Raw genomic sequence first — 11,304 nt, 5'->3', positions numbered from 1 at the left:
GATAATTTTGTACCAAATTTATTTATGTATAGGACTATTGTTTGCGATAATATAATAAATGTTATTGATGAAGGTATTGTTGGGTATTTATGATGATTCTTAAAACTTATGGGTATAAGTCATGTTTTATGTTTTTTTTTAATTAAAAAGGTAAAATATGTTTTGAAAACTCATGTCCAAACATAACACAATTTCATCTTCAAACCAAACGTCGTCCAAATCAGATTTTTCAAAACATATTTGAGAATCTATGGCCAAACGTTAGCTTGAAACCCTCTATTGTCCTTTAATCTAATCCTCATCAGCAGAGGTCCTTGAGGAGCCACCAGATTTCTTAGGTAGCAGAAGATCATGAATATTGGGCATAACACCACTGTTTGCTCAAAAGTTATCACATACCTTATGAGTATAAAATAACATAATTAAATCACGGGAAAATCATAGCAAAACGTAATAATCCATTGGACCAAATGAAGGAAACGAAAATAAGTACTCAGAGTTAGGAGGAGAAACATTAAAATCCTTTATTGATAATGTTGATTTGGCCTGCCTCTCAATGAAGAGGTTTAGAGCCTTACAATGGTGTTCTACTCTCTCATAATATGGGTATCATTGTGTTTTTTTCTCTTTTTCCTAGATAGTGACCAAGAAGAAGCCCCCTTTCTAGGATTTTCTCTCTTGGTATTTATAGCTATGAGCTTCGTGAGCTGGCAATTAGTGGTCGTGACCACGTTGGGGTTTCGCCTTCATGATGGCGGATGGGCCGTGGCCTTATAGATCAGATCAGGCAAGGGTTCAAAACCGTTTATTCTAAGTGGTCGTACCACTTATTAATCATGAATTAGCTTAAGACGGGATTAGCTTCGTTAGTTATCGTGGGGTCGGATTCTGACCCATACAATTAGTCCCTCCGCTTATTGAGATCGTGCCTTGGCCGAGCTCGATGAGCGGATTTCATCGACTGTAGTTTGAGAAACTCGGATCGGGAGGTCGGCTGTCGTTTCGGTCGAGGCCGAATTCTCTTTGGCGATGGCCCTTAGCCTTATAGAGTGTAAGTGTTTTGTTATTATGTTGTCAAGTCGTCGCTCGATCAAGGTCGAACTTTCCCCCTTGGCGAAGGCACCTGACCCGTTAACTTAATTCGAGTGAGGTCGAGCTTTGTTGCACTCCGATCCTCACGTTTGTTTGGGAGCATAACCGTCGACCAAGGTGGATGGGTCATATGTTGTGCAGCCGAAGGGAGTAGGGGTACGCTGGATACGTGTTTGGCGACGTCCATCATTCTGAAGCCGCGCGGAACATCCTCTCGGCGTTCATGGGTCGTTGCAACCGTTTCGCAGGTGAGACGTCGGTTGGTAACTGAAAAGCCGCTTCATGGAGCCTGTCATAATGACGCATGTTTCTGCAGAACCAAATCGGTTTGCGGTTGGTCATGTAGTTAATGAAGGCTATTGGGGCTTGTGAAAGCCACTTGTGTTGCTTATAAATAAGGGCTGACTCATTCATTTTTTTTTATATTCTCATTGCTTGTCTGAGAGAGATTCTGAAGAAGCTTTTCTTCCTGCTAATTCACCTTCATCTTTGTTCTTCGATTGATATAACTTCCGTCTTTGTCCCTCGAACTTTGTTTCTTTCTCGTTATTGAATCAACAATGGCAGTGTGTTCTTCCCAAAATGTTCTTCCGACGGATCTTTCGGTTAACTCTCCGGTGACTGAAGGGCCATCTCCGGCAATAGGCGGTGCAGAACTGGTGGAGACCGATGAAGCTCCATCGGTCGACGAGATAGTATCTCTGCCCGGAGGTCCGATGACTGATTTCACCGCCGATGGTGGGGAGGATCAGGTGGATGAAGCCCCGATAATGGGGGAGATTGGGATGGCCCAACTACGGGGATAGGGGGTCATCCCCAGCCATGCTGACGTCGTTCTCGCTAGAAGCGAGGAGAGGGTCCATACCGTCCGCAGGGGATACTGCGTCTTCTACGCCTATCCCTTCAAGTTGGGGTTTAAGCTCCCGCTCCCAATGCTAGTGGTTGATTTCTGTCGTTATTACGGGGTATGCCCGGGTCAGCTTGCTCATTCTCTTTACAAATTATTAACAATGCTTATCAAATATGCAGAACTGGCCGGTAGTGAGGTCACGCTGCAGTATGTGCTTAGCCTCTACGCTCCCCAGAGAGTTCGTGGTACCATGATTCGAGCGTGCCCTCGCGGGACGAGGGGCCTGACTGTGAAACTGGATGATGAGGTCGACCCTCGCCCTTTCGAGCACTTCTTCTACATCGGGACTGAACATTTAGTGGCGTGCTCTACTGGGTTCCCAGAGGCTTGGAATCATGCACGTAAGTTCCTTAATCGTCGAATTTCCTTTTCTGCCCCTCCTTACGTCTTGTGCTCATAAACGTTAACTCGTATCAATTTTGTAGCCGAAAAGTTGCCGCCGGCTCCGCTGGCTGGGATTCGTGAGTGGGTTGAGGCAGTGCTCCCCTATACGATGGGGATACACACATGGGCGTCTTTCTGGGAGAGGCATGGCCGTAGGTCTGTGGCAGGTACAAAATTGATTTCTTCTTCTGTTCCGCTTTGTTTCAACTCTATTCATCAACTTTGGTTTTCTGTGATCAGGGAGGGCACGCCGCGTCAGGGCCCCTCAGTTGGCCTTCCGTCGGCCGGGTGCAATTGCCCGACTTACTGCAGCGCCGGTGTCACGCCCAATACCGAGGGCGGCATCAGTTGAATCTTCAGCAGTTCCTTCTCCAGCACGGGCCGCACTTCGGGACGAGGGGCCATCGGGGGTTGTGCGCCCTAGAGCGGAATCGCCATTAAATGGGGAGGAGGAGAGGCTATTGATAAGGCGTAGGGTCGTGTTCACGCTGACTCCCCCTGTGGTAATTAATTTGGACCCCTCCCGGCGGATGCGGAGCGGAGTGTGGCTGCGGCGCCTGACCCTGAGGGTGGACACGCAATGGGGGTTGCCCCGGTTGGATTATTCCATGATGATGTCGTCGCTTCGGCGACTCAATTGGTGGTTCCAGTCGCTGAGACGGGAGGTAGTTCCTCAGTGGCTGCTAATGTTGGTAAGGCAAGCGCTCCTTCGGTGGCTACGGCGGGTGGTTCTACCTCGCTGGTGGCGGAAGGAGGAAGGGATGCTGTAGGAGATGAGTATGAGTCTGAATCCGTCTTGGACCCCAACGACGTCTGTATGTTACAAGAAGGCTTCACCAATTCAGCGATGCGCGCAGAAGAGCGGTCTCGCTTCGTCGAGGTTCCCACGGAGCTGAACTTATTGCTCCAAAGGAGTAGCTTGGTCCCGCAGTTTGAGCTGCTATGCTCGGAGGCCGAGAATACGTCGTTGAGGGACATTACGGATATCGGACTGATGAATGAAGTGGTCGTGATGGGCTTGAGGGTATGTACTATGATGTCGGTTCGCTTCTTTTTTGCCTTAGTTTGTCCTTTATCTTAATCGTTGTCTTTGCTTTGCAGTCTTATTTGTTGGAGGTGGCGAGGATTCGTCGAGCCAACGTCCGCTCGGGGATATTTTTGCGGGCGCTGGAGAAGCACCGCCGCTATAGAGATCGGTGCCGAGAGATGCGCGCGCGCTTGAGGAATGATCCCCGTAGTCGGACCTTGGTCGAGGAACTGGCGAGGCGGGAGCTTCAGATGCAGCAAACACTTGGCAGAGCGAGTGCTCTCGAGGAGCAGCTCTGACGGAAGGATGAGGAGCTCGAGGTGGGGAAGAGGGCTGCAGCTGAGTGTGAGCGCCAGGGCCAGGCTAAGGCGGCGGAGGCCGCTGCGGCATGGAGCGGGAAAGTGACTGCGTTGGAGGGTGAAGTCGCGGTATTGAAGCTTTAGGTGAGGGATGCCTCGTCGAGGGCTGGGGCGTTGAAGGAAGCTATCCGCGTGCACGAGTCCTAACGGGCGTTGGAGAGGGCTGCTGCGACCTTTAGAGAAGCGAGTCTCGAGGAGCGGATCGGTGTCTTTGAGCAGGACGCCCAAGTCATGGCGGACCGGATCACAGCCTTAGAAGAAGAGAATCAGCGCCTACGGGACCAAGCCGCTTCTTCCAGCCAGGCTCGCGAACTTTGGGTCTTTGCTGAGGCCCAACGTGATATATATAAGAATTTGTGGGAGGCCGGCATCGTGACCGAAGCTGCTTTCGAGGGAGCGCGTCAAAAGGCTCGTGAGGCCCGTACCGACTGTGGTTTTGACGCAACGACGCCAGAGGCTGACGCTGGTGCAGATGGTGGCGCGGATGGCGCCGAGTAAAAAGATGTTATGCATTTTTTTGTCTTGTTCGCCGTTTGGCGTTTAGGTGTTTCTTGTTTTTCTTTTTTCTCTTTCCTTGTATTGATCGGCCTTGGCTGGGTGTAAGCGGGGATGACCCGCAACTAATTTCGTGGATAAATGAGATCTCCTTCCCGTTATTTGCCTTGTATCTGTTTTGTACCTCCTCTTTTTCCCCCTTAGATTTTTCTTTGTATGCGCTCGAAGGGGTGATTTGCCTTCGAGTTCGACTCTGGTAGGCATGTTAGTTTTTAATTGTTGACGACTCTTCTTCTTCGACTCGGGGTGAGCGAGTCGGAGCCGTTGCTTGGCGATAGCGGCACTTAGCCTAAGTCCCGGTTCGGGCGCGGTCGAACTGTCGGCCGTGATAATAGAAAACGCAGCCTTGTAGTTTGACCGAGGCGGGACTTTACGTTCACCCAATCTTAGTTTGAGTTGGGAGTACTTACTTGAAGGGCGAGGGTGCCTAACCTGCGCCTCGATTCGTTGGAGGTTGGATTTTGCTGAGTTCAACGATGAAGGTGCTTGGTTCGAGTCCTAGTTCGACTGTGGTTGAACTAGTTAGATTTGAGGACGAAGGCATCTAGCCTTATGGTTCGAGCGAGGTCGAACTCGTTGGATTTGATGGCGAAGGCGCGTAGCCTGAGACCCAGTTCAACTATTGTTGAACTTAGTCGGTTCTGATGGCGAAGGCTCATGGCCTGAGTCCCAGTTCAACTGTTGTTGAACTTAGTGGCAAAGGCGTAAAGCCTTGATTCAATGGCGAAGGCGCATAGACTGAGTCCCAGTTCAACTTTTGTTGAACTTATTGGCGAAGGTGCATAGCCCTTATTCAATGGCGAAGGCGCATAGCATGAGTCCCAGTTCAACTGTTGTTGAACTTAGTCGATTTTGATGGCGAAGGCTCATGGCCTATGTCCCAGTTCAATTGTTGTTGAACTTAGTCCATTTTGATGGCGAAGGCGCATAGCCTGAGTCCCAGTTCAACTGTTGTTGAACTTAGTGGCGAAGGCGCATAGCCTTGATTCAATGGCGAACACGCATAGCCTGAGACCCAGTTCAACTATTATTGAACTTAGTGGTGAAGGCGCATAGCCTTGATTCAATGGCGAAGGCGCATAGCCTGAGTCCCAGTTCAACTGTTGTTGAACTTAGTCGGTTCTGATGGCGAAGGCTCATGGCCTGAGTCCCAGTTCAACTGTCGTTGAACTTAGTCGACTTTGATGGCGAAGGCTCATGGCCTGAGTCCCAGTTCAACTGTTCTTGAACTTAGTGGCGAAGGCACATAACCTTGATTCAATGGCGAAGGCGCATAGCCTGAGTCCCATTCAACTGTTGTTGAACTTAGTCAATTCTGATGGAGAAGGCTCATGGCCTGAGTCCCAGTTCAACTGTCGTTGAAATTAGTCGATTTTGATGGCGAAGGCTCATAGCCTGAGTCCCAGTTCAACTGTTGTTGAGCTTAGTGGCGCGATAGCCTTGATTCAATGGCGAAGGCGCATAGCCTGAGTCCCAGTTCAACTGTTGTTGAACTTAGTCCATTTTGATGGCGAAGGCGCATAGCCTGAGTCCCAGTTCAACTGTTGTTGAACTTAGTGGCGAAGGCGCATAGCCTTGATTCAATGGCGAAGGCGCATAGCCTGAGTCCCAGTTTAACTGTTGTTAAACTTAGTCGGTTCTGATGGCGAAGGCTCATGGCCTGAGTTCCAGTTCAACTGTCGTTGAACTTAGTCGATTTTGATGGCGAAGGCTTATGGCCTGAGTCCTAGTTCAACTGTTATTGAACTTAGTGGCGAAGGCGCATATCCTTGATTCAATGGCGAAGGCGCATAGCCTGAGTCTTAGTTCAGCTGTTGTTGAACTTAGTAGCGAAGGCTCATAGCCTTGATTCAATGGCGAAGGCGCATAGCCTGAGTCCCAGTACAACTGTTGTTGAACTTAGTCCATTTTGATGGCGAAGGCGCATAGCCTGAGTCTCAGTTCAACTGTTGTTGAACTTAGTGGCGAAGGCGCATAGCCTTGATTCAATGGCGAAGGCGCATAGCCTGAGTCCCAGTTCAACTGTTGTGGCGAAGGCGCATAGCCTTGATTCAATGGCGAAGGCGCATAGCCTGAGTCCCAGTTCAACTATTGTTGAACTTAGTCGATTTTGATGGCGAAGGCTCATGGCCTGAGTCCCAGTTCAACTGTTGTTGAACTTAGTGGCGAAGGCGCATAGCCTTGATTCAATGGCGAAGGCGCATAGCCTGAGTCTTAGTTCAGCTGTTGTTGAACTTAGTGGCGAAGGCTCATAGCCTTGATTCAATGGCTAAGGCGCATAGCCTGAGTCCCAGTTCAACTGTTGTTGAACTTAGTGCATTTTGATGGCGAAGGCGCATAGCCTGAGTCCCAGTTCAACTGTTGTTGATCTTTTGGCGAAGGCGCATAGCCTTGATTCAATGGCGAAGGCGCACAGCCTGAGTCTTAGTTCAGCTGTTGTTGAACTTAGTGGCGATGGCACATAGCCTGTGTCCAATATTGTGGGTATTGAGTGCTGAAGCTCGGGTTTGATTCGAGACCTTGAGCGGCTTATCCGTTGTCTTCCCAACCAGGGTATATAGGCTGTCCTGAGGCGACTCTCGGCTCGAGATATCTTCGTGCCGGTTTCTGGCCGAAGCTCGTATCAGGGATGCGGGAGATGCCTTACAGAGATCTTCCCTTAGGAGGGGCTTCTTCTTCTTCTTTGCACTATCCGAGATCAGAGAGAGAGAGAGGACTTGGATCTTGATTTGAGATCTTCGAGTTCCCCTTGTCCGACATGCCGCTTTGGCTTATTTGAGCTGGGTTGCTTTTGTTTTCCTTTTCTGGCGTATCTTCCTTTTTGGTCCAGGGAAGAACTACGCGATTTTGCTAGGAAATCCCCACAGATGGCGCCAAATTATTTGCTCAAAAGTTATCACATACCTTATGAGTATAAAACAACATAATTAAATCACGGGAAAATCATAGCAAAACATAATAATCCATTGGACCAAATGAAGGAAACGAAAATAAGTACTCAGAGTTAGGAGGAGAAACATTAAAATCCTTTATTGATAATGTTGATTTGACCTGCCTCTCCATGAAGAGGTTCAGAGCCTTACAATGGTGTTCTACTCTCTCATAATATGGGTATCATTGTATTTTTTTTCTCTTTTTCCTGGATAGTGACCAAGAAGAAGCCCCCTTTCTAGTATTTTCTCTCTTGGTATTTATAGTTATGAGCTTCGTGAGCTGGCAATTAGTGGCCGTGATCACGTTGGGGTTTCGCCTTCATGATGGCGGATGGGCCGTGGCCTTATTGATCAGATCAGGCAAGGGTTAAAAACCGTTAATTCTAAGTGGTCGTACCACTTATTAATCATGAATTAGCTTAAGACGGAATTAGCTTCGTTAGTTATCGTGGGGTCGGATTCTGACCTATACAACCACAATTAGCAATTGTCACATCTTCAAGCAACTTGCTCATCAATTCTTTATCATTCCTCACAACCAACTGTATTTGCGTTGGAAGTATCCTTGTCTTCTTGTTGTCCCTTGCCGCATTTCCAGCCAATTCAAGCACCTCAGCAGCATGGTATTAGAGGACGGCAGCAAGGTAAACAGGGGCACCAGCACCGACACACCTGCATACTTTTCGGCTTTGAGAAAACGGGCGATACGACCAACAGGGAATTGAAGATCGGCTTTGCTACTACGGGTTGTAGCCTTCTTTGCTGCTCCAAATCCTGGGGTTATTCCTCTACCTGCCATTTAATTGTTGTTACTGTAAAATACAAGATTAATTGGATTTGGTGCTATAGCGATGAGATTTTGAATGGAATGTGTAATGGAGAATTGGGTTGGGTAGCGGATTTTTTAAGTGAGGCTGATTAAAAACATAACGGGCCAATTTAATCTGGTAGCCACACGTAGCGTTCCTTCCAAAATAAGGGTATATCTGGCTCAAAGTATAATGGTAGGGGTTTTAAGAGGTGGATAGTGTAACATAGAGCATCATTAAACAATTTATGAAACTAGAGGGACGTATCTGACCCTTTCCTAAAGTTAAAATATGAGATGGGCATTCAAATGGCTTACAAGTCTCCCAGGTATCCCCTCCGTTAATTGAGGAGTATATATGACCAATAGTAAGACGGTAGGGGCTACATTAATCATATAACATGAGGGTGAATAACTACAAACACAAACAATATTTAATAGTAAAGAGGTACTATTTTTTACTCTTTCATGTTATCTTTTTGAATATCACTTGGACTTTCAAGTAATTATGTTAAGAGTGTCTTCATCAAATTGTGTCCTTCCTAGGTCTTGAAATCATTAAAAATGGCATTTAATTATAGCTGCCATTTATTTTTGGAGTTTCCAAAACACAGTGTTTTTGTGCCCTTGAAGAAAGTGTTGCTTTGAGCTGTTTATGCAAAGAACGTTAACTTCTTGTTTTTGTGAAGGAATTAACTAACTGCCTCACTGTACACTAACGATCTAATATGTCTTAGCTGTGTTAGTTAGTGAAGTGTAATTAGTTGTTAGTTAATTATGTTAGTAGTGGAGGTAGTGGAGGTTAGTTTGACAGCTGGCACCAGCTATCATTGTCTTATATATAGGTAGTTAGCTCATTTGTATACTACACTGTTCTATTAACAATGAACAGAAAAATTCTCTCTAAAGTTTGCATGTGTTCTTCTTCTCCCTCGTGTTTGCTCTGCTTCATTGTTGATCAGAAATACTGTGGGTTTCTTCAGTTTTTTATTAAGATTTTCAGATTCATTTTTTTTTTAAATTTCCAAAGCTCGAACATTAGTTTTTGGAGCTTTTTAGTTTGTATAAGATTTAACATTTGAGCTGGAAATCTCCAAAACAAGTTTTCTTTTAAGAAAAAATATTACTCAAACAAATACTTCTTTCAAAAATTCAGAACCTAAATTTACAAATTCAGTTTTTGCAAACTCAAAGACAAATGCCACGATGATAGTCTGAGAGCTATCATCAAGGGTAAGAAAAGGGGGAAGGGAAAAGAATGCTACTTCCTCCGTTTCAATTTAGATAATATAGTTTGACTTGACACAAAATTTAAGGAAAAAAAAAAGATTTTTAAAATATGTGGTCGTAAAAACTTAAGGGGCAAAAGCTTTGTGGTACCATAATATTTGTGTGATCATAAAAGCTCATCATTAATGGTAAAGTGGGTAAAAGGAAAAATTTAAAATTAAATTATTTCTAAATATAAAAATATATCCTTGTTTTAAACGGACTAATAAAAAAAGTATGTCATTTAAATATTGACGTGATATTTGAACTTTTCATTGAGTAGCCGTGAAAATTCATGGCGAGCTGACACTCTTTTAGGTATAGAGTTGAAGAAGTGCAAGTAATAAATAGACTCCAAGTTGCATGTCACGAAGACAGCTCTATTACACATATGTCATGGCCAGCTTGTCATATGCCTAATTTTAGCTGCAAAATAGTACTTACTAGAAAGAAAGTCTAAGGGGAGGTTAGGACCATGTTAACATCAAGAAAAGCCTAACAAGTAGAAGATGTTATTCATGTCAAACTTATGGCATATATCTTTAACAGGAAATTTCATAACGTAACCCTTTATGCGCCTTAATTTTTATGCTTGTCTTATTTTAGGTAATGGAACGTAAAAGAAGAAACTTGATTTAGGCCAAATGATATAACGTTTTATATTAAATTTGTACTCATAAAAATCATATGGTGCGTATTTTTTAAGTAATTTCTGCAGTAGCTACGTATTCTTTTGTTTGTGCAAATTTTTAATTTTTGTACGAGTTGATGAGTCGAGCAAGCTAACATTATGGTTAAGTTTGATGGAGTCGCAAGTTGACTTTCAATATCAATTAAAGTTAAACTAGTGCAGAAGAAACTAATCTTAGACCAGCAAAAATAAATTTGACAAACGAGCAAATTACTTACCAAGACTATCTTTGTGATTATTATGTTAATGACCCCAAAAAGAAGTCTATTCCCTTCTTTGATTATTTCATGAACCTTTTAGAAAAATTTATTGAGCTGTATAACAAATATCAAGTTTAAGTAAAAAAAATTGCACTCGATCTCTCTTTGACAGTTTAAGCTTTTAGATGAGTGGTCTCACAATTTAACATGGTTTCAAAGCTAGACTCAACGGTATTTAATTTACTCAATGTGGAGCAAACGTATTATGTTGTCCACATTCCAAATGTTCAGTTCGAGCATGTGTGGAGTATTAAGTATCCCACATTGGGTGATGGAATAAGATATTATCTTCTTATATTGCCTTAGGCCAATTTTTAACTTTTGGGATTGAATCAGCCATGAACTCCATTTTCTTAATACTGATTGCCCAACTAGTGGGGTTGAGGATTTGGAAACTGGAATCCAACTTCTTGTATTGGTTGCTTAACTTTCCTCTTTTCATTGTATCTCAGTTCTTTTCTTTTTTCTCTCCCTTTATTTTTATAAGTTCAACTTTTTCATGGCTTATGTATCTGAAAATAATATTTCGTCGCAATTCAGCAAGTGGCCGGTAAACTGAAAATTTAACACCATTATATCGCACAAGCTAATGAAATATCGCATTAAATTATTTTGTCATAGCTTATTAGACAGAAATTCAAGAGTTTGGATATCCAAAAGGAATAAACCCTAGCTAAGAACTTTGATGCCACAAGCTATCATATTCTATTTCATCCAAAGAAACTGCATTGTAAAAATCATAAGAAGAATCTAGGCCAAACTCTCCAAGATCATAAAATTGATCAATTACTCCCTCTGGGCAGGTTACTCTATGATCGAGAGATGACGATTCCTGCATCATGTTTTGCCATTTAACATCATCGATGCAATCCTCGATCTTCTCAAGCGAAGGACATCCATCTATTGTAAAATATTGGGCAATTTCAACAACTATAGGTTGTGTTATGGATTCTACTCTTTGTTCTTGAACTTCATTTGGCTCTTCAAGTAGTTCTCTTAGTGAATTTTCATCAAAT

At 44.2% G+C, this 11,304-nt stretch overlaps 1 pseudogene; it reads right to left on the bottom strand.

The window, feature by feature from the left end:
* Window positions 1-291: 291 nt before the first annotated feature.
* Window positions 292-8,059, bottom strand: LOC109237219 (annotated as a pseudogene).
* Between the last annotated feature and the right edge of the window lie 3,245 nt (window positions 8,060-11,304).

This window comes from Nicotiana attenuata, unplaced genomic scaffold, assembly GCF_001879085.1.
Source record: "Nicotiana attenuata strain UT unplaced genomic scaffold, NIATTr2, whole genome shotgun sequence".
Taxonomy (NCBI): domain Eukaryota; kingdom Viridiplantae; phylum Streptophyta; class Magnoliopsida; order Solanales; family Solanaceae; genus Nicotiana; species Nicotiana attenuata.
The sequence above is the reverse complement of the archived record's forward strand: the minus strand, read 5'-3'. Positions and strand labels throughout refer to the sequence as shown.